Below are 21,325 nucleotides of genomic sequence, written 5' to 3'. Positions count from 1 at the left end.
AGGGCAGGTTAGAAAATTATAACACTTGGGGGGGGGGGAGGGGGAAGAGCTGTGTCTCTGCCAGTGATTTCTGAACACAGGAGGTCCTCGTAGCGGGACTGCATCACTGGATACGTACGATCCATCTTCCCATACAAACTCCTGTCAACAGCAAAACTGCTGCAGTCTCAATCAATCTTGCATTACTAAAATGTCCCTTACCTCACAGCTCTATGCTCCTCTACCCGAAACAAACAAAGGCTATTAACATTTAAAAGCTGCAGTAACTCTGTACACGTTTGGGATAAGGCCAGGTACTGAATAATGCTAAGGGATCGATATTCGTAATCTAGAGCAGCGGGAGAGGTGCGTTGTGACTTATCCATGTCCTCTATAGTTCTCCATATGGTTCATTCGAAAGGTTCATTTGAAAGCCTTTTAGAAGCTTAACAAGGAGAGTATTGCAGTGAATGTGGAAAAAACGATGCACGAGGATAAGAAGCACAAATGCTCCAGAGCCCTGGTAGGGTCTATGGTCTTAAAAATAAGCTCCTGGGTTTTAATGGGATCTGATGAAACCCTCTTTATAGGGGCAGCGGGATGGAAGGGGTCGGACAGCTGGCGAACAAATACTCAGTAAACATTCCCGGTAGCCGAACTCTGCGCAAACAGCAACTATTAAGGCAAAGACCTGAAAGATCAACAAAGAATTGCAGGTCTGGGTAAAATGATGCAATGGATTACAATTAGTGTCACTGGTCCGGGGAGCACAGGCTTTCCTATCGACTTACAGCTACGAGGCACCTTAATCAAATAACGAAGGGGGCTGGTGGGGGAGAGAGCTCAGCATCAGTCAATATTATCTCAAGGGCACCTACTGTAAATTAGCAGGCTCATGTTTGGAGCACGGTTTTGTTGGGGGGAGAAAAGGTAGAAATTACCGGAGGTGGCTTCCCAGAAAACCATTGAGCAGCAAAAGGTTTCATGAGCTGGCTGGCTCTCGGCATGTCCGAGAACTGTGTGTACTGGAAAAGGGCAGAAGCCACATTAAAGCGAGTTAATGTTATCAAAACCCATTAGGAATTTCAGGTTTTGCCGAGAGGGATGCGGGAGGCGGCGTCCGTTCTTGGTACGGGGTATCGGAGCCGCAGATGTCTGCGGGATGCCTGCAAACGCCCCGCTCCATGTGCTGGTGGGGGATTGTGTCAGATTTGCCGTCCCCCAGCCAGAAAACTCTGAGAATCTCAGAAAAGTGAGATTTTTAGGAAGAGGGATTTGGGTTTGGTGGAAGTGTCATCTTTTGGGGGGCTCAACTTCCTTAGACTCCCTCTCCCCCCCTGCCCCCAAGCTCACTCTCCTATTATAAAAGTTGGGCTTTTCCTAAAAAAACCCAAACCAAACCTCAGAAAGGGCCAGGGCTGAGGGCAGCCTGTGGTGACACCAGCCGAGCGCCATTTTCCCGGGGGCTGGGGAGGCGGACACCCCCGCCATGCCCCCCCCAGACGAAGCGCCCCGGGGCGACCGATCCCCGCCGCGGGGCCGGGAACCCGCCTCGGCCCGTCCTATCGCTTGGGCCACCCGCCACCGCGGGGCAGCCATCGCTGTCGGGCCCTCAGGGGAGAAGGGCGGGCGCGAAGGCGGCGGGCGCCATCTTGTCGGGGGCGGAGCGGGGCCCGGCCCGCCCCGTGCTCTGCCTGCCGGGGCGGCCCCGGCCGCGCCGCACTCGCCGCTGCCGACCGAGCGGAGCGGAGCCGCAGCCCCCAGCGCCATTGCCGCCCTCAGCCCGCTATGGCAGGTGAGCCCGTCCTCCTCCTCTTCCCGCGGGCCAGGCGCCGCCGCTCGCCCGCCCTAAGGGCGAAGCGTCGCCGGCGCCTCCCCCGCGGCGCTCTCCCCTCAGCCCGCCGCGGTCGTTGCTCTCGCCTCCCGCCTGCTGTCACCTCCATCCCGGCCCCCCGCCGCCGCCTGAGAGCCGCCCTCCATCCCCAGACACCCGGGGCTCGCCCCTTCCTCCTCCCGGCGAGGTGGGTCGGGGCTCCCCGGCAGCCTCCACCATGTTGCCCGGCCGCGGTTCACCTTGGCCGCGCGGCTCCTGCGCCGTCCGTACCTCTCCTCCTCTCCCTTTTATTTTATATTTATATTTTAAACTCGTCCATGTTCTCCGCGCCGGCGTTTTCTGGCTCGGCATCGCCTCCAGCCCGCGCGGGGCGGAGGGGAAGGGGCGCGGGCACCTACCTGGGGCACGGCCTGGGCGGCCGCGGGAGAGGGGGATGCCTGAGGCGGGCACCTGCGGCGGGATCACCTGCCCTGCGAGGCAGAGACGCCCGTGGGGATTTATCCGTGGGTGTGTGTGTGGGGGGTATTTTCTGCGTTCCATTGAGATAATCTATTTTTTTAATTATTTTTTTTCTTTAATCTGAAACAAAATGGGTGGCAGAGTCGTAAGCTTGCAAATGGGATGGAGAAATGCAGGTTAATTCTCCCCTGGTCCTGAAGGGGTGGCCTCGCTTTCTTGTCTGATCCCGTTCTCGTGATATGCTTTGAGGGTTTTTTTTTCCTTTTTATTTATTTGTTTGCTTTTTTGGTTGGCTTTTTCTTTTCAGTGCAAATCGAGGCAGTAAATATTTCTGTTTTCTGCTTTTGACTTGCGAGCCCGGTTCAGTATCATGTGTGGTTTTCTTTTGTTTTAAGGTACATTTTGGGTAGAAATAAATGATGTAGGTAGTGCAGAAAAATGCCCGAACAAAGCTTGTTGAAAGCCTTTGACTAGGTTTCCTTACTTAACAGATAACGACTAACTACCGATGTCGTGCATTTCTGTTGTTAGTGGCTTTTGCCTTTTTTCATAAAAGATGGGAATGCAGGCATAGGCTTGTACAGTTTCATTCTTGTCTTTTCATTTTGGAGTCATCATTGTCATTTTGTAGTCTGGGAAGACAAACGCAGTTTGGGGTCCCATGCAGCGTGTCCCTTAACCTCACCAGGTAAGTGCAGGCAGGGGCTGACCCCGAAAGGGAGCTGCAGGCAGAGCCTGTAGAAGATTCTGGCAGGAAAGGGAAATGCCCAGAAGCATTTAAGAAAAGGTAAAGACCTCGCCTGTTAATTTTTTCCGTCTTATCATTTGCCCCATGTAGCTGACTCTCTTAGTATGAGTTCAGTGCCAGGTAAATGCTGGGCTCCCTGTTGCTGTTGAACTTGACCAGCTGAAACAAAAATACCAAATGCTCCATTTTCACAGGGAGCTTAATATGTCTATGTATTCTCGCTGCAGCGCAGCGTTGCCATACTTGAGAAAGCTTTAAATTACTCAGTTTAAGCTTAAAAAAAAAATAAAAGCTGTTTTCAGTAGTGGTTTTACTGGCAGCTGTAGTTTGATGCAGACTGTAAAACCTAGCGGAGAATCAGAACAAATACTGGAGAGATTAGCTACTGATGTGCTGCACACTGCCAGAGCTAGACTTAACGCTGCACACCTTGATCTGCCTAGTGATTTCACTATAGATAAAGGATTATTGCAACAAGTAGCTCAGGTTAGTAAACTGGAAAATAATCCTTGAGATATGTAGAACAATTGGATTAGTAGTTGATGAGCTCTTACAACCCTACTCCTAGCTTCAAGTCATGATCCAGATAGCTTGAAATTAAACAGTGTTAACATGGAGATGCACTGGAAGAAATTCAACCTTGGACTAGCAATGAGGTTAAACAAGCCCTGAGATTTTTATCATGGATTTAAACAAGCCTGTGGCTTTAGTAAAGATGCAAACAGGAGTTGAAAATGTCTTGTCAGAGCCCTGGGGATAAGGGAAGGAGGTAAGGACTGTGATTCTCAAGGGTGGGTTGTGCTCCTGCTGTTCCTTAATAGGCCGCATTCATATGGTTTAAAATCCATCCCAATCTGTCGCTTGTCTGTAAGCCCTGCTTTTAGCTAGGCTTAGATTTGATGAACTGCTTTCTCAAGGCACCTGGCTGTCACGTTGAGTAGATGGAAGGAGCTGGATGGAAATAAGGTTCTCTGAGTACAGGCCTCTTGCTCGTTCTGCATCTTCAGTACGGAAACAAATCTGAAGGAAAAACAAATTTTCAAATAGTAGGATAATTTGGGCTGCAGGTTGATGAATGCTTCCTTTGGTGACACCACCAATTTAAGCAGCCCCCATCCATCACCGGCTGCGCGCTCCCAGCCTTGCAGTGACCCCTTGGTGGTGCTGGTACCCCTGTACGGATGGCTGCTCAGTCAGTGAGGACAGGGAGCTTTTTTGGGTTAGCCCACAAAAGTCTTGCTTTTATACTGAAGGCACATCTGTTTGGAGAATTTTTACCTGCTCTTTACCCTCCCTGAGCCATGGGTAGACCCGCGTGTACATCCCTAAAGCTGTACTGAGTGATGTATTTGTATGGTTTCTTTTTTAAAGACTGCTAATATGAGAATTTCTATCTTCTGTACTTGAAGCTAACAGTTGAATTCCAGTGGAGAAATAAAAGTCGTGTCTTTGTTGGTATTATTTGGTTGGAGACTATTTTCTTCAGGGGGAGCTTAAGATAATGGCAGTGTTTGAGGATTATTTTTTTTCCTAACAGAAAACTTTATGACTCTGCATTTTCCCCGCATTTGTTTAGAAGATTCTGTAGAAGATGCTGCATTTTCATGCAGTTACTATTTCAAAGGTTTTTAAATTAAACCAAGTTGAGTTTTCTTTCTTTGATTCTGTCAGTATGTTTCTTTTTTTTTGCTTCCTGGTATAGCCAAATCTGTCAACTTCCTCAGTATAATGGACTTTCTTTTTGTGCTATGAAGTGGCTTTGTTGTGCCGTTTAGGTTGATTGGAGACGGTTGAAAACTAAATGGGTGAAACTTTACCCATCTTCAGTATGGATTCCTCCCGAAGTGGCTATTGAGCTGCTCTAATGACCTAATCTGCACTGCAGCAGTTAACCTCTTCTGATCCTTGTGTGTATAAGGGGAAGTCAACTGGCACGCTCTTGTCAGCTGTTCCAATTCAAACCAGTGTCCCAGGTGATTTTTGGAAGATCTGCTCCTGCTGTAGCTGTTCCTGTCGGTGTCTTTGTGTGAACCACGTAAGAAAAATAGTAAGAAAACTCAAGCCCGAAAAGATTCTGTGGGGCCATTTCTTCAATAGATTTATTTTATTTTCAAACACTTCTTTATGCATTTATCCTTACAAGAGAAAATGCAGATGGCTGTGCAGAACGGTTTTTCTTCCATTCAGATGATGGTTCATGTATTGCTGGAAAAATTTATTTCTGTCAAGTGTTCTTATTTATGAAGCCTTAGTGGTTGTGAAATGGTCTGACAGCAGTTACAGTGTGTTTTATTTTACTTAAAAGCTGCAGGAAGAAAATATTGACAGTCGGGATGAGTAAAGAGAGATGGATCATGATGTAGTGTAAGGCAGGAATAAAATAAATCATTTAAAATGAAAGTTACTTGCCATGTTCTCTAGCCATTCCCAGGGGTGACGTGTATTAAGACATTGTGCTAACTTCGTGGTACTGCACATAATATTTCTATCAGTACTGGGAGCATATTTTCTTTATGGCTAAATATTTTTAGTTGTTATGAGCCGTCTTATGACAATGTTTATTTGAAGGCAAAAAAGAAATCTGATGATATTTGGCCATTTTCAGGTTATGAGAAGGAAATGTCTGCTATTTGAATGTTCTTCTATTAGAGATGAATCTAAATGTGGATTTCTTGGCCATGAAAGGAGTAGAACTGCCTCCTTGGGAAAGGGAATTGGAGTGTTGAAACATCGCTGGCACTTGGTGGGGAAAGGAAGTAGGAGGGAGAACCAGACTTCTAGTTAAGAAGTCTCCTGCTCTAGTTTTATTCCTCGCACTCAACATTAATCTTGGCCATTTCTGTTGCCAAACATAGCAATAGAAATGTGTATGGCATCAGAAATACAGTGTGCCTAACGATGTGCTATGCATCTCCCATGGTTTTCTAATCCAGGGTGCTCTCAGAGGTTTGATGAACTTATTTCTTGGTACTGAATATTGTCATCAGTCTAGTAAATAGTGAATCATCATTCTCCTTGGGGCTGCAGAGAGCTGTGACTCTTTTCTTGGCTGTGCCGTGGCCCCAGAGTAGAGTTGGGCCGAATGGGGTTTGAAAACTCTGGGTTGGTTTCGGGAAGGACGAATTGGCCGCCGAGGTCCCAGCCAGGCTGTTGCGAGGGAGTCCCAAAGCACACGTTTTGGTTGTCTCCATCCTGCGCAGTGGGAACGTATTAAAATATTCTTTGTTCCTGTCCGACAACTCCATTTTATTATTTGCAGAGGAATGGCTGGGCTTGAGTAATTATAAAACTAGTCTTTTAACGGATTTATAATTAGAAATTCAATTATCTAAATCGCCTCGTGTCTCAGTTCTCAGGCCAGAGGATGAAAGTGCTAGTTACGGAGGGTGGGAGGGGAATGCACTTACCATCCAAGTGTTTGGTCTTACTTTTTCTTTTTTTTTTTTTTTTTATTTTTTTAATTTTAAAAAAGCTGCTTCAGGGGAGAATAAATTTGTCCTATTCTGGTGAAAGGGAATTTCCAGAATTTCTTCTCACCACATTCAGGCAGTCAGGATATTTTATTCTTCCCCCAAAACCTACGTTACTAAGCATGTAATAAAATCAACGTGTATTGGTAAAGAGTGTGTCACGTGCACCTTAGAATGATGGTATAGCTGGATTTTAGCTTGTGCATTATGGAGACTGAGATGTCTTTCTCCTCTGAATGAGTGATGTTTTGATCTTGGACTTGCGTCAGCAAAATGCCTGAGAAAACGAGCTCTGTCTGATAGTTGTATTTTTAGGAGCAGATAGGAGCAGATTTGTCCAGTTCTAATTGTGTTTGAGGAGCTCGAAGTAGCAGCATGGTACCTGTGAGTATTTTTGAACTTTAAGGCTCTGTGTGGTATGAAAGCAATACTGAACTTGTTTATACGTGTTTGGATTTAACCAGCATTTGCTTGTTACCTCCTTTGTGATAAAAGGGACTGTTTTAATTCAGCACCCATTTCCTTTACGCTTGCTTTAGATTAAAATTGCTTGAAGGGGCAAATTAGTATAAATGGCGAAGGAGAGATTGACTCACCGTTATTTTGACTGTTTTGAAATGCAGTGACTCACTGAAGGGATTTTGAATGTCCCCCAAATTTGTTGTCTGAATTTATTTTTAAATGAAACTCTTGCAGTGCTTGTGTCATTCGAGCAGTTGGCTGAAGCATTTTGAGAATGCATGGTAGACAGCAGTGCTGGCGTAGACAGGAAAGTAAGTAAAAAGCGACTTCAGGGGGGTTTTATGCACTTACATTCCTGGGCATTAACCTCGTGTGTGGATGCTTTGGGTAGTTTGGGCTCTAAATGTAGCAACACATTTTAATTGGATTTACTTTTATTTTGCATGGCCATGAAATCGCAGCCTAGGGCAATAAGGCCTATTTTAGTGGTATGCTGGCCATTAGTACGCTTGTAAGATTGTAAAAGTTAAGAGAAAAAGTGCAGTTCGAAAGCTTTAATAGGAAGGTACCTTAAACACTCAGTCTACTAAGTGTGCTCTTAGCTGTTTTTATATGATGAGGCGGTTAATGTGCCGTTTGTGAATTTATGCCAGTCTTTCAGTGCTTTGAATGTCGTAGTTGACCTGGTGTTAGCAATGGGAAAGAAATGCTGGAAATCTTTGACTGCTGGAGTCTACCATTAAGCACATCTTTATTGAGCACTCTTTTTTTCCTAGCAAAGAAGTAGTGATCTGGTCTTGTTCCTTTTATCACTTAACTTGTATTGTCTTGTATTTAAGCATATAGCTCAGTGTTTCTGTTTTGTTGTGCTTATTAAAGAAAAAAGTGTGTGTATGTTCTTACCAGTATTCCAGGTCATATAGAGTATCTCATAACAGGCATGGGACTCCATGCCAAGACTTTCACTTTTTATTTAGAAGCTTGGAATGGAAATAAAATGCTGCACTGAAAAGTTAGCAACCTCTTTCTTATTTTGTGTGCTGAATAAAATGGAAGTGTCCCAGAGCTAACAGCACTTAATAGACTGTGCTGTGATAAGGTTTGAATTTCCATGGAGTCTTTGAATCCCAATGGCAGGAAAATAAATTCGGCAATTCTACAATTTTTGCTCTGTTTATTACTTGCCCTTTGTGTGGAGAATCCTGTATTCAGACCCTTGCCATACCTGAGCAAAGAAAACACATCCTTGTTTTTGCAGACGATGTACTCTAAAGCACCAGCTGCTTCACAAATTATAGCAGGTTTTTTTTTCTTTTTCATTTTTTATACAAGATTAATTGTTTCTGAAAGTTGAGCTAGATATTCCTGATGCAAGAAGCATTTGCTTGGTCTTATTTTAACAGATTGGAGTTGTTGATAAAAGCTTAAAGAGTACAGTTTCCTGATGAGCATTTCATAGTATAAAGGCCAAACCAAAGGAATAATTGGGATTCAGACTGACGAGAAAGAAATTGGAGCTCCAGGTCCCTATGCTGTAAGATCAGACTGCAAGACATAATTGCAATAGTCTCATACTGTTCTGTGTCCTTTCATATATGGGAACAATAACAGTTATTAGTCGTTTGCTGATATTGGAAGTAGGTATTTGCATGGGTACCATCTAATTTCGTGTGCAGAATTTTGGGAGATTATGCTGAGCATAATAGTTATTATCAGTATAATTTCATAGGGCTCTGTTCTGGTTTATTCAGACTGTTAGAAACTTGGTGGTTACCCGTAGTTTATTTCAACTTACTAGTGCATGCTTTTAAAACTCACACAAAAAAATTGTATGGACAAGGGGGTGGCTTTGGATTTTTTAATACCCAAGTGTTGTGTTTTTGTGGTAGTGAGATAGTGTATCTATTTATTTGCTCTAACCAGAAACTGAAAATTGAATGGGAACAGCTCAATTTGTGCTATATTCATTTCAGAACATAGAAAACAGAAAATCTGGCTTGGTATAAATAATAATCTTTAGTGTTGACTGCCCTTCGGCTTGAGTTTTCCTGGATTGCTAGTCGCGTACTGAGGTCTATAAACTGAGTCGGCTCTTACAAGTCAGGCTTTCAAATGAGCTTTTTGGTTGTCTGTCTGTCTTGTTTGCAAATATCAGAAAAAGCAAAGGATGGAAGCCTGAGCTCTTTCGGAGTCGATACGTGATCCTTCTCGTAAAAACATAGATCTAAAAAGCCCCTTCTGCAGAAGGGAAAGAACTCCTGTAATTTTGAGCCCTGGGTACTTGTAAACATCCATTGCTAATGAGCCTTCCTCTTCTTTGGAAGGGATCAAACACATTTAATGCTTTTCATGAAGATGGCTAATAAGGCACAACCGAATCAAGCAAAGCTGTCCATTAAGCCTTCTATTAAGTTTCTTAGTATGAATGAGCCTAAACCCAAAGTATTAATCTGAGCTCTCCTCCTTGCCTGTTCGGTTTTGGTAAAGATTTTATGATCAATATTAGCCCAATTTTTAATCTCACTTAGGTGCACTGTTCCTTGCTTTCTAAACTCGCTGAACCGTAGACCGCAGAACGGTGCGCTGAGTGTATTAAGATCTGAGTCTAATTACTGTTTTTGTTCTGGAGGCTGTTGTGACAGGTAATGTTTTGTTGACTGGCAGGTAATAGATTTATTATGGAGACGGCACAGCATGTGGGTACCTTCAAAGGAGACTCTATCTGTATTGGTCTTTTCTCCTCTTAATTATTCAAATGGAAAATTTTGTTTGAGGGCAAAACGTATGCCTAAATGATATTACTCCAAATAGTAGCAGCAAAGAATTCTTGCATTTTAAGCGATGCCAATTAAGTAAGAATAATTGCGATTTTTTTTTTTAAAGTATATGAAGCTATACGGGTATCTGCAAAAGAGCCCTGAAGGTGAAGGAACCACTAAGGTACAATATTGAAACCACAGTATATTGGCTAAAAAAGGGTTGTTTTACTGGCAAAAATCATAAAAAAGTATTCCACTAAATGTTGCCAAAATACTTTTTTGTAAAAGGCACGTCTTGCTGAAAAGAAAAAGCTTTCCTTCAGTAAACTATAGTTGGCACAAATATTATTATAAGTAGTGTGAACTCTGTCAAAATATTATAATTTTTTGTGCTTTTCCCGAGCAATCAGTTCGGTATTAAGTGGACTGTTCCGTTTCTGTCACTTCAGTTGGAGAAGAATTCACTTAGCCGCCTTCAACAGTTTTGTTGCTTGTAGGGATATTTAATGCATTAATATATACTTAATGCATTCTTAATGAACCGCTTACGTATGGAGAAAAATCTTCAAAGCTATGGGACTAAATCACATCTTGCATCTCTGCGTGGTAACACGTTATATGACATACCAGTTAGATGTCAGCTGGGTTTCAACAGGTCCTGGTTACCTCCTGCCTCTGCTAATTGTCCCTGTGGAGTCAGAGGACTGAACCGGTGGCATCACGTTAACTTCTCGAGCCGGGAGCAAGATGTATAAACGCACGTTTACAAGGAAGTAGATCATGATTGCTGTGCATGTAAACACTTTCACCTAAGCCTGCCTGAAACATGAATACGGGAAGTTAACCAGCAAGTCTGGTTAAACACAAGCCTGTCTCTATAAACACTTCCAGGCTCGTTGTGAAATTAATAAATTAGTAATTGGTTGGCTTAACATGTGGGAATCAAATGCAGGATTGCGTACAGTTGTTTAGTATGTGGGCAGAGAGCAAGTAGTGCTGGTTTAACTAAAAAATCATTAATGGCAGTAATGACTTAACTTTTCCCTGTGGCTATGGCTATGGGAAACCAAGCTATGCTTAGTGACCAAAACTCATGGGACAAACAGTTGGTCAACAGTTACCGGTAGTAATAATAGCATCTGTTATTGCTAATATAATAAATAATAGCATCTATTATTGCTCTATGGCACCAACAGATGATCTGCTTGTGCCCTGCCTTTTGCCAGTTCCAGCAGAAAGAACTTCTCTTGCTGTTTTGGGGGTTGGCTCCACGTAAGGACTCGGGGGCTCTAAAACCCAGCACGGTGACAACTGACTTCTGGGAAGGTATTTGAGTAGATTTGTCAGGATTGTGCTCACAGCAGTCAACAGTCTGAAGCCAGAAGATACTTGGCCTGCAGAACTGAGGGTGCTGTGTAACACAGCAAAGGCTGCCTGCACAAAAGCACACGAAGGATCGTGCCGTCTCTCCCCCTCAGCGCTTGGAAGCCTTGAAACATTTCCTCTGCAAGTGGTATAAATTTGCTGATTATTCCCAGGAAAGATTTTTTGAAATAATCTTGAAGGAATGAAAGGTCACTGAGCAAGGCGGGCATAACTCTCCCAACTGGATAATTAAAAAGAAAATTAAAAAGTGTGCTAAGTTTGAGATTGACTGGTGGCCATGCTTTGAAGATTAAAAGGGCTTTTTCATTTCGGATGAAGGAGGTTGGGATTGGTGGGAGGAGGAGTTGCGGCTGCTGGAGCAGTTGGGCAGTGCTGTGAAGCTGCATTTGCTGTTTGCTTACTGAACTGTGAATGAGATACCAGGATTGCTGAACGGAAGCATGGCTATCTGCTCTTTTTCCCCCCTATTTTAAAACATCTAGTCTCGCATCTAGAGTTCTCCGCCTGGCTGCTCGCTATTTTTAGGCATCTGAGCAAATGGTGTATTAAGTCCGAAACTATATGAATGTTTTTTTGTGTAAACATGTTTTGCCTTTAGAAAATGAAAATAACGACAACTGCCACTAAAGGATAGAACTTTCCATGTTCTTTGCACAACCTGTGGCAAGATCAGCCTGCTGTTTTTTCTGTACAGAGATTTAGCCAGCACTTTTGAAACTATTTGCAGTCACAAAAATGAGAGAGAGAGAGAGATAAAGCTGAAAGATGAGTGTGCTAACTAAATGGTAACGGCAAAATAATGCCAAATTAATACAAAAAAAAAAGAAAAAATTGCAACTTTAGCAGCTAACACTAGCAGATGTTTCAAGACTAGACTTAGTATATAAATTTGCACATCCACTCTGTTTTGTGATCCGTGGCATTGAATAGGTCAGAGCTGTTGGGCTGATCATGGGTTTTTGCTCGTGGCTAGAACCCGTGAGTGCACCTAGGATTGTGAGTGCTTCTGTGGTCTGAGGTTTGAGAAACATCAGAAAAGATTGAAGTCGTAGATGTGAAGTCTAACTGTAGAGTTCCAGTTTGTAGCTTATTAGGTGTAGGGTTATTAGATACTTGGGCTTATTGGGTCAGTTGTGTGTTGTTCCCTTGGCTGAGTTATTGCCTGCTTGAGTTGGAGCTGTATGCCATCTTCTTCTAAGCGTATGTTGAAGTTGACAGCGTTTCCCCAGGCGTCTGGGAATACGTGAAGGTAATGATGCTTTAAGGGTAGCAACCTCACATGGTGCTATGTTGACCGATAAACAGGTTTTACTTTTGTCAGTTCGTAGAAGAAAAATGATTTGAGCTTCTGTCTTTAATTACAAGCATACCTGGAGGTCCAGGAAAGACGTAGGAGTCTGACTTGGTTTATGGACACGGTGAATACAATAGCAGGTCACAAAAAGCACATTCCTTCTCCATTAATGTTTGAAGCGCTTTGATCTGTGCCTCTGGAGTATATGGCTTTGGCTTCACTATTCTTTTGTTGTTGTTTTTCCTTGAAAATGATTTCTTATTTCTTGCCCAGAAATCAGCCATAGGTATTTTTAAAGGCACTTGTATCTTGTAATTACTTCTTTACGTAGGAGAACCGTCGGTCTGCTTTGATGTACATCTCAGACCCTAGATTGTTCTTACAAGTATTTAAAAATACCCAGTTGCAGGAAAAGTTCTAAGAAACACTAATACAAGCTGTAACTGAATTCAGGATTGAAGAAGAACAGAAGTTGGACACAAAGCATTGCATTCTCTAACTGGAAAAGTGGAATTCACTTAACGTGGACTGCCTTTAGGTATCCTTTCTGTTCGATGTACATTTTAATGGGTTGAGTCACGTACAAGGGGTACGTGTAAGTAGTACCCAGGACCATGCGTTGCTCATTGAATTGAATGGTAAGCTTTCAGAGCAATTTCCGTAATTCTTTGTGTGTATTTGATACAGCGCTAGGGAAGAGAACAGTAGATGTTTTCATATTAAAGCTTATCTTTTGGTAAGTGCTTTTTCAAGGAATTTATAATTAAATGGATTTATAAATGTCTCTGTAAGATCAAACTTAATGGCTTAGTCTTTCTGCTATTCCAAGTTGGTGGAAGTGGATCTATTTATTCTACTAATACGTGATGCTATTTTCTTGTGTTTGCTCTATTATCTTAAGTGTATTCTGGAAGATGTTCATGGGAGTATGCTGTATAAATTGAGTCTTTTCACTGATGTAAAAGATTACATATTTGTTACGACTTAGGTAGGAAGAGTACTTAAATTAGGAGATTGCTACAAAAATGTAGTCGGGAGACTCATTTGGCCATCATAAATGAGGCATCCTACACCTCACCCTCCTGATGAAACAGGATGTTCTTGCCAAGAAGATGTGCCTTTTTCTGACGGAGTTACTCTGAGAAGGGTGTCTTGCCACAGCTCAGTATTTGTGAGGCATCTGCTATGCTGGAACAGGCGCTTTTTTTTTTTTTTTGAGATAAGTTGTGGAACAAAGGGCCTCTTCTTAACAGTTTTTCGGTGACTGCCTCAGACTTGCCTTTTTATGTTGTGTGTTTTTCTTGTTATTACCTAGCAAAATATGAAGGTTCAAAGGATTTAGTTACCAGGTGTTTGCTATCACTGGGTTATATTATTATCAGTTTTGATCATATGAGTTAACCATGTGTGTGCCATCCCTATACACAAGACACGGTTTTCAGTACAGTGGAAATAGGTGACTTCAAAGAAGAATTTTGTCCTGACTCTGAGTGCTGCAAAACTAGGGAGATTGGCCTCAGAATAAATATTCAAACTCAGAACGTTGCCTGCAAATTGTCAGTTAGTTTACCAATCTGTCTAACAGCAAATATTTGTAATTTGACTAGGGCACTCTGAAGTATTTGTTTCATCCTTAAACTGGACACTGTATGTCTAAGAAGAAGGCAAAAAAATGGATTTTCTCATAATAATCAGAAGCGAACTCCTTCTAAAAGTAACATTCCGAAGCAAGAGAAATGCTCCCATCAGTTTACATTTCAGATACTAAGCAGCTAATAAAAATGATGACTAGCTGTGTAGGATCATCACGACAATGCTTCCTGCACTGAAAGAGCAAGATAAATTGTCTACTGTGATTTCACTTCCATCAATAAAGTGCAGCAATACATAGAGCTTCTCATCTGTTTATTCCTGCCTGTCTTTCACAGTATTATGGAGTTTGAAGATGCACTGTAAAATATTCCACTGTCTTGAATCAGCAGTTGCAAGAGTTGTATCTTGAATTAACATTCATCTCAAGTATGGCAGTGATTAAGTACCTATTCACTGCAAGGAATTTTAACCAAACAACCTGCGATTAGATCTCTCCAGACTGTCGATCATGGAAGCTGGGTTTTAAGTGGAGGCATCCAGATTAGTAGGTGGTTTATTTGAACTAAGTTATTGAGCGTAAATGCTAAGTAATCAGAAATAAATCTTTTGAATGATGAAATTCTCCACTCAAAGTGATGAACTTTGGAGCGATTATTCTTAATTGTAAGGTAAATAGACAATTCTTGTTTAATTGGATACTTAAGTAATGTTACTTGCATTGAACTCAATTATACTTTGAACTTTGATATTCAGGGCAGGCAGCATTTGAGTCCCTGACATTTTTAAACGCAACTATTTAAAAAAAAAAAAATTCTGGACATTGGAGTGAAAAAGCAAATGGCTTATTTCTTTCAAAACCTTACTTTTTTTCTTGCCATTGATTGCTTAGTCCTGTACCTCCCTGTGAGCACATCAAATGCCTTGATTCTAAAATAATTTCCAGCATATTCCTCAAAAGCATTGTAGATGAGTAATCTTACAGGCAGTCTGTGGACCTGCGGTACAGCAGTTTATATTTTATGGTCTTAAAGCTTAAGGTATGGTGATGCTTACATTAAGGGCTGTAAGCTTTCTCCGTATTGAAATTAGAAGATGTTTCTGTTTGTGAAACGTTGGGAATTCAGAAGTAAAGAGCAAAGGAAAGAATCTAATAATTGGAAAAGGAGCAAGTGGAGGAGGAAACTTTTCAACATCTCTTTGCAGTGGAGATTAAATGCTGGAACATAATGTGGTTTTATATACGCACCCGTTGCATAAAATAATCAGTGGAGATAATTGGCTTTCTTCCATGCATTCTTAGTAAATGATGAATAAAGAGTATTGCACGTAATAAGTGTCAGCTTTCAATTAAATGCGCCCTATTCAGTAGTTGGTTCTTTGATGCAAGAACAAGCACATGCCGATTTCTGATCTGCTGATGATCTGCAGCTTTCAGGCCTTGACAATTAAGCAAGCTTCGGCGGTGTATGACAAACTTTTAAACTTGCGTAATGCTGACTTTTCTCATTAAGCGAAGGGAGCTAGATGGCGCCGTCGGCCTGTCTTTTGCCTCCACAAATTTGGGTTCAAAAGGTGCGTTTCAGGTAAAGTGAGCTCATTTTTCTGCCCTCAGGCGCTGTGCTCTTGGCCAGCTCTCAGTTGCGCCCAAGTGGCAGAGACGCTGCGTATAAATGTGGGCAGCGCTTGGTAGATGGGTGCTACTTTCTGGTGGCCTATTGTAATTATCACTTACAGTATCGGTTGTAGGAGAAGTGGGGGTGTCTCATTAATAGTGCAAGCACATGATGTGTTTGGAGAGGTAATTACTTCCCTCGTGGGGTAAAGGGGTGGTGTACAAACTTGATGGCAAGTGGTAATTTGAGGCAGGGGCTATGGTGCGACAAAGTGATGTTTAGAAGTGTAAGGGCAGCCTTAAGACAGTGCTGTCCTCCTGCATTTTTTGTTGTTGTTGTTTCAAGTCTCTCACTTCTGTTCCTGCATCCCTTTCCATCTCACTTTGCGGCCTTAACATCACTGTTATGCGGCATTTTCCATTAGGAAAGTGAATGAGCCCAGCGCAAGTTATATTGTGTGTTTTCACTTCTTGGTGAGGTTGTGGATTGCTAAACCTTGTCTTATGGAACAGAGCTTTGAGATCTGGGACCTCTTGAAAACCGGCTAATTGCTATTAAAAATATTTCCGTGCAAGTTGCACAACAGAGGCTTATGGAAATGCTAACTTGGTGGAGAAAATCCCAATCCTGATTACAGCTGTTGGAGTCAGGCATGTAAATATTTATGCAACTTGAATTTTGGGGGCCCCGGCTGGGTTTTCTCCCCGTAGCGTTGCAGGTTATGTAAAACGCTTGAACCTCCTCGTTCGGGTTGATGTGTACGCACTCTGCTGTTACTCAGAGCGACTGTCCGTTTGCTTACTTTTCGTAACTATGGTAGAGGCGTGTAGTAACAGTTTATGACCGTGTGGTGTCTTCCTGCATTTCGGCCGTTGTGTAACGCGCAGAGATTGTGATTGGACACGGTACAGTTATACAATGTAGTGAGCCCAACCAGATTATAAAAATCCTCCTTCGGTATGTCTGCATCCTTTCAGGCTGCGGCTTGCGACTGGAACTGTTGCACTGAGCATAGGCTGCAAGAAAGGCGGTGGAGGAATTGGCTGAGTCGGTCTCTAGAAGCTGGTGCAGTTTCTGGAGGTAAGAGCTTCTTTGAATTCAGATGTTAGTGGGGATGATTAGAAAAATCCAGCTGCTTTAGCGTGGGCATAATTAAGTAAGAAAACTTAAACCTTACAAACTCAGGTTTTTAATAACTAAGTTTCAATATCATGAAGATTTGAGGACTTAATTTTTCATTTAAAAATTGTTACCACTGTAAAGAGACACTCAAAGCTATTTACCCTCTTTCCTGTTTACCTGTAAACTTTGGCTTCCTTTTAATTTTTAAAATGGGAGAAATTTAGATGAGGTTTATGTAGTAAAAAAGAGATTTTAAGAATGCTGCATCTTGGTTCATTTCTGAAAGTTTCTTGAATTCCAAATCTTTTGTTAAGTTTATATTAAATGGAAGGGAAATATTTATTTCAAGACAAGCCTAACAGATCAACTCAGTATAAACTTTTTCAAGTGTGTAATCAGTTACTGGTTTTATATTGCTTACTGAACTGAAATTGTTCTCTTTCAGCAAGGAGTGAGCATCTGTTTCAAAAGTAGATGTAGAAATGCCTAAGCCTTTGGAAAGGAGCTTCGTATTCAGAGTTGGAAAAGTTGGCGCATTAACCTGATTTACTTAATAAATGGAATTTTTCCTAGATGAGTCTCTAACTTCATCTTTGTTTTAATGTGATTAAGGTCTTGGGAAAAAAGTAGCTTTCATCAAAGTGCCAAGTAGAAGTACAAAGAAAGCTGAGAAAAGAACCAGTGTGTGCTCAGGTTGCTTTCTGAGTGCCGTGAAGGAGCTTAATGAACTGTGTATTAACATCCATAATAATGTGGAGGTGTCTGAATTCTTAGATTATTAATACATCACAGGGAGACAGTAAGGACTATATACTATTATAAATCAAGTTAATGTGTACCATAAACAGTGAGGGAGGTGTACTGTGCTGCGAGTAAGACTATAAAGTAGTGATGTGTTTTATAAAGAACAGTGATACACTTTCATTTTTATTTACCATGAGCGTCATTGCTATCTAGAGAACACTGCAGGTGTCATTTGATATCAGTCGCTTGATGTCAAGCTGTAAAATTGTTATCTCCTAGATTTTGCTTACGCTTCTTTGAAAGGTAATCTTATGGCTTCTTCTGTATACTTCTTTCTTGGTCTTTCGTTAGGACTCTGTTAACGCAGACCGTTGCATACACATTGATGGGATCTCCTGTGGATGGTGGCGCACATGCTGCACAGACATTTGGCAAAACTGTTGCCTATTGGAACAATAAAATGAGAGAGTAATGGGGTGAAAGATGAGTGAGGCACGGCTTGACCCATAATGGTTTGATCGATACTTATTGGAAATGCTTGTATTTCAGGTATTTTTGTTTAGAATCACAGCCTAAATAAACTCTTTAATAATTTGAGTAACCCAACATGTAGTTTTTGAAAGCTGTGAGATCCTTTGTTCAACATCTCATTCAGTTGGATTTAAGTCCTCTTCTCAACAAGCTCATTCACACAGGAAGTTAATGAGATTTAGCTAATGTGCTTTAAATCAACGGAAGGTTTGAGCTCGGCATAACTTTCCTGTGCGTCTTTGTGTAGACATGCCCTAATAACGTTGGTCAGTTGTTAAGACATACTGTTCTGGATGGCAGTCAAAATACCAACTACTTAAAAATTCATTAGTGCCTACAAAGAAAAAGTATGTTTGTGCTCTGAAGAAGTACTTTGAAGTGAAGTGAAAAACTAACTCGGGACCGAAACTTCTTAAAGTGCCCATCAACTCTTGTTTTTTAAAACCTAAATGTTAGGAAGTTTGGGCATATTTAAAATAGCAGTACTTTGTCTGCTTCTGCTGCAGGTAAAGGGAAATGATGTTGTTTTGTGAAGTGTTGCGTTAGGAATTTGAAGTATACTTTTCTTTTTTAACGTGGACGTAGTCGCTCTTGAGCGGAGAGGGAAAACCTTCTCTGTAGCATTTAAGGACATGGTAGCATTTCAGTACAATTTCATTTCATGGGAAGGAACTCTGAGTGCAAGAGGCGCCTGGTAAAGACAAATCACGAGTATTTTTCAGACCAAAGACGCTCAGTTTCAAAATAGCCTGAGGAAAAACTCTACTTAAGACTAAAGCGGGAAGATGTTTTTTACATGTAGCAACAGAAGATTAAGCACACGTGCTGTGGAACTTTTTCCATGTCTGTAAGATGGTCAAAATCCCCTGGAAGGTTGAAAAAATGCCCTTTGGGCACACCTACGTATCTGGAACAGTTTGTGGGGTAGAAGACCTTGTGGGCGCTGTATCCAAGTACCAATCTGGAGATGTAATACTCGTGGCCAGCACTGTGAAGCAATTGAACTTGTGGTTGCGGGTCTGCAGACAGTACTTTGATTGCATCATGCTAAGTACTTGTTGGGCTTTATTAGCCTCGCTGATGAGATACTTACTGATGAATTCTTTGAATTTTTGCTTTGTAGGAAAACATCAAGCAGCTTTTTGGACAACTTTGAGTAGCAAAGATGCTACTCTTTTGATCACTTGTAATTTGGTTATTAATATTTTAAAACCCCTTGATAATGTATTGTTTCATTTTTAACAATTTCTCAGAAACAAGTTTCTCCAGCTTACTGTATTTATGCTGTTAAATAGCAGATGTGAACTGCTATGGCAGGCAGGCTAGAGAGTGAAAGGGGGAATCTTCTTCTAAGGTTCTTGTAGTGTAAAAATAGCATAACTCAGGACTTGTAAAAGTAAGGACACACGTAAATACAAACCACAGTGCCTGTGGCTCTCATCTGATGCACAGAAGACAAGGTGTGTCTAATAACATGAAGAGGAGTCTTTGCTTTTTAATACCTTAATGGCACAAAATCAGTACAGAAATTTTGTGCAACAGGCTTAACTAGAGCCAATAGCAATCTGGAGAATGCTGCTGTTCCATGATTAATAGAGAATTGCCTTGCTTTTGTGTTGAATTGTGTGTCTGCCCAGGGGTAGCTGTACCCTGTAAGTAAACTTGTCTAGTTGGAGCCTCCACAGAACTCCTTAATTGTCTGCATTGCCAGTCTTGAAAGCACAGAAGCACTCCTGTTTCCCTAATCAGTTTGATACAGTGGTCTGGTGCAGGAGTTTCTTTCAAAACTTCCCTGATCTCTTGGCATCCATCCTGCCGCCTTCTGCAGCCACTTGCATCTCCCTGGATACTCCTGTGCCGATCTGAGCCGCGTGTCTGCCTGTCCCCCTTCTCCGTGTCTCTTGGTGAACGCTGGCTGGCCACCAAACTGTAAGCGGCTCCGTCCCGCAGCATGCAGTTTTTCTTTAATATGTCCTAGTGCTGTGGAATAGTATTAGCTGCTTGACCTAAGTGCACTTTCTTAAACTAAACAAAGTAAATGTGGTGCATTTGTTATTGGCTTAAATTCTTCATAGCTGTCTGACGCTACAGGAACTGAGAATTTATCTTTAGTCGCAGCCTGCAGCGTGCCCTTTCCAGAAACAGCTCTGCAGTGCTCACAGTATTGGGTATGAGCAAATGAAGTGGATTTTAAAACTGGTTTTATCTTTTGCTCAGACTTGGTACGTTTTAAGAATAAAATATTCTGAGGGATATTTTAATTAATATTTTAATATTCTGCAGGGAGTCCGAGTCCCTTTCCGCATCTCTGTCGTGTGTCTATTGCCAAAAATGTGATCTCAGACATAGAGGATGCCTTGCTTTGTATTTAAATACATCGTGTGCTTGAGTTTCAGAGATGCCAAACACTTGAAACTGCCATCGGAGGTGGTGGAACTCCAGATGTACTGCTGCAGTTCAGGTTATTTGCCTCAAGTGTTTTGAATTTATTTAGAATTTAGGTGAAGCTAACCTCGGTTGATGTAAGGTTGGACAGCTTCTGGCTGAGCATCATTCTGCTTGCAGGAAAAAGTTGTTGTTATTCACATGAGTCTGACAGCTAATTACAAATAATAAATTGAAGATTGTAATTAAGCTGTCACCTTAATTTGATTCTAATCTCCTTAGTGTATGCAACAGACTGAGCTCCCTTGGCTCTTCAGCCATCTGTAATAGCCAGAAAGGTCCTGGGCTGGATCTGACGTCGCTCCTTCCTCAGGGCGGTGCGACATGTGCTTACCAGGTGGCATACCTATATTAGTGCTCCTGGGAGCTTTTCCATCAGCACGCTCTAAAGAATGTGCTGTTTCATTGCCAGCTTGTTTTATAACCACGCCTGTTGTGCTTCCTTTATGAATATTTCTCTTGCACAACAGCATAGGGCCATCGAATGTAGGTCAGTTCCTGATTTTCCAGGGTCGAGGTGGGAGAGGGCCACAGGCACTGATTAACTACTTAATTCTGTTTGACACTTCTTCTATGCTAAGAGATACGAGGGAATACACTTACCTTTCAGACTAGCTAGGATTCTCCTTTTAACTTTTTCACCAGCTGGTTTACTTGTGTCCTAGACCTCCTCCAGCAGAATTTAGTGTTTGAGGGAAAGCGATACAGCAAACCACAACTATAAGGCAGCCAATTTCCGTTTGTCTTTGCAGACAGTTCTGCCAATTTATAGAGCGGTAAAACATTTGTGATTGTCCAGCAGCTTCTGGGTGCGGCTGTGGTTTTAGGAGACCTGGTACCAATTCTAAAATGCTGCAGCCCCATCATGCAAAGCACTAAATCAGGC

General features: G+C 42.0%; 1 protein-coding gene across 6 annotated transcripts in view; it reads left to right on the top strand.

Annotated features, from left to right (window-relative positions):
* SLC23A2 (solute carrier family 23 member 2) overlaps window positions 1-21,325 on the top strand; it is a 71,490-nt gene that overhangs the window by 11,714 nt on the left and 38,451 nt on the right. For 3 of the 6 annotated variants that reach the window (XM_075174877.1, XM_075174876.1, XM_075174874.1), the window contains one exon: window positions 16,575-16,677. The exons of 1 other annotated variant lie outside the window; for it this stretch is intronic. The gene's annotated coding sequence lies outside the window, so the exon portion shown is untranslated. Of the gene's footprint in view, window positions 1-1,675; window positions 1,775-16,574; window positions 16,678-21,325 lie in introns of those variants that run through there. 2 more of the 6 variants (XM_075174880.1, XM_075174879.1) reach the window with 2 other exon arrangements.

The sequence above is a fragment of the Calonectris borealis genome, chromosome 27 (genome assembly GCF_964195595.1).
Source record: "Calonectris borealis chromosome 27, bCalBor7.hap1.2, whole genome shotgun sequence".
Classification (NCBI taxonomy): domain Eukaryota; kingdom Metazoa; phylum Chordata; class Aves; order Procellariiformes; family Procellariidae; genus Calonectris; species Calonectris borealis.
The sequence above is the reverse complement of the archived record's forward strand: the minus strand, read 5'-3'. Positions and strand labels throughout refer to the sequence as shown.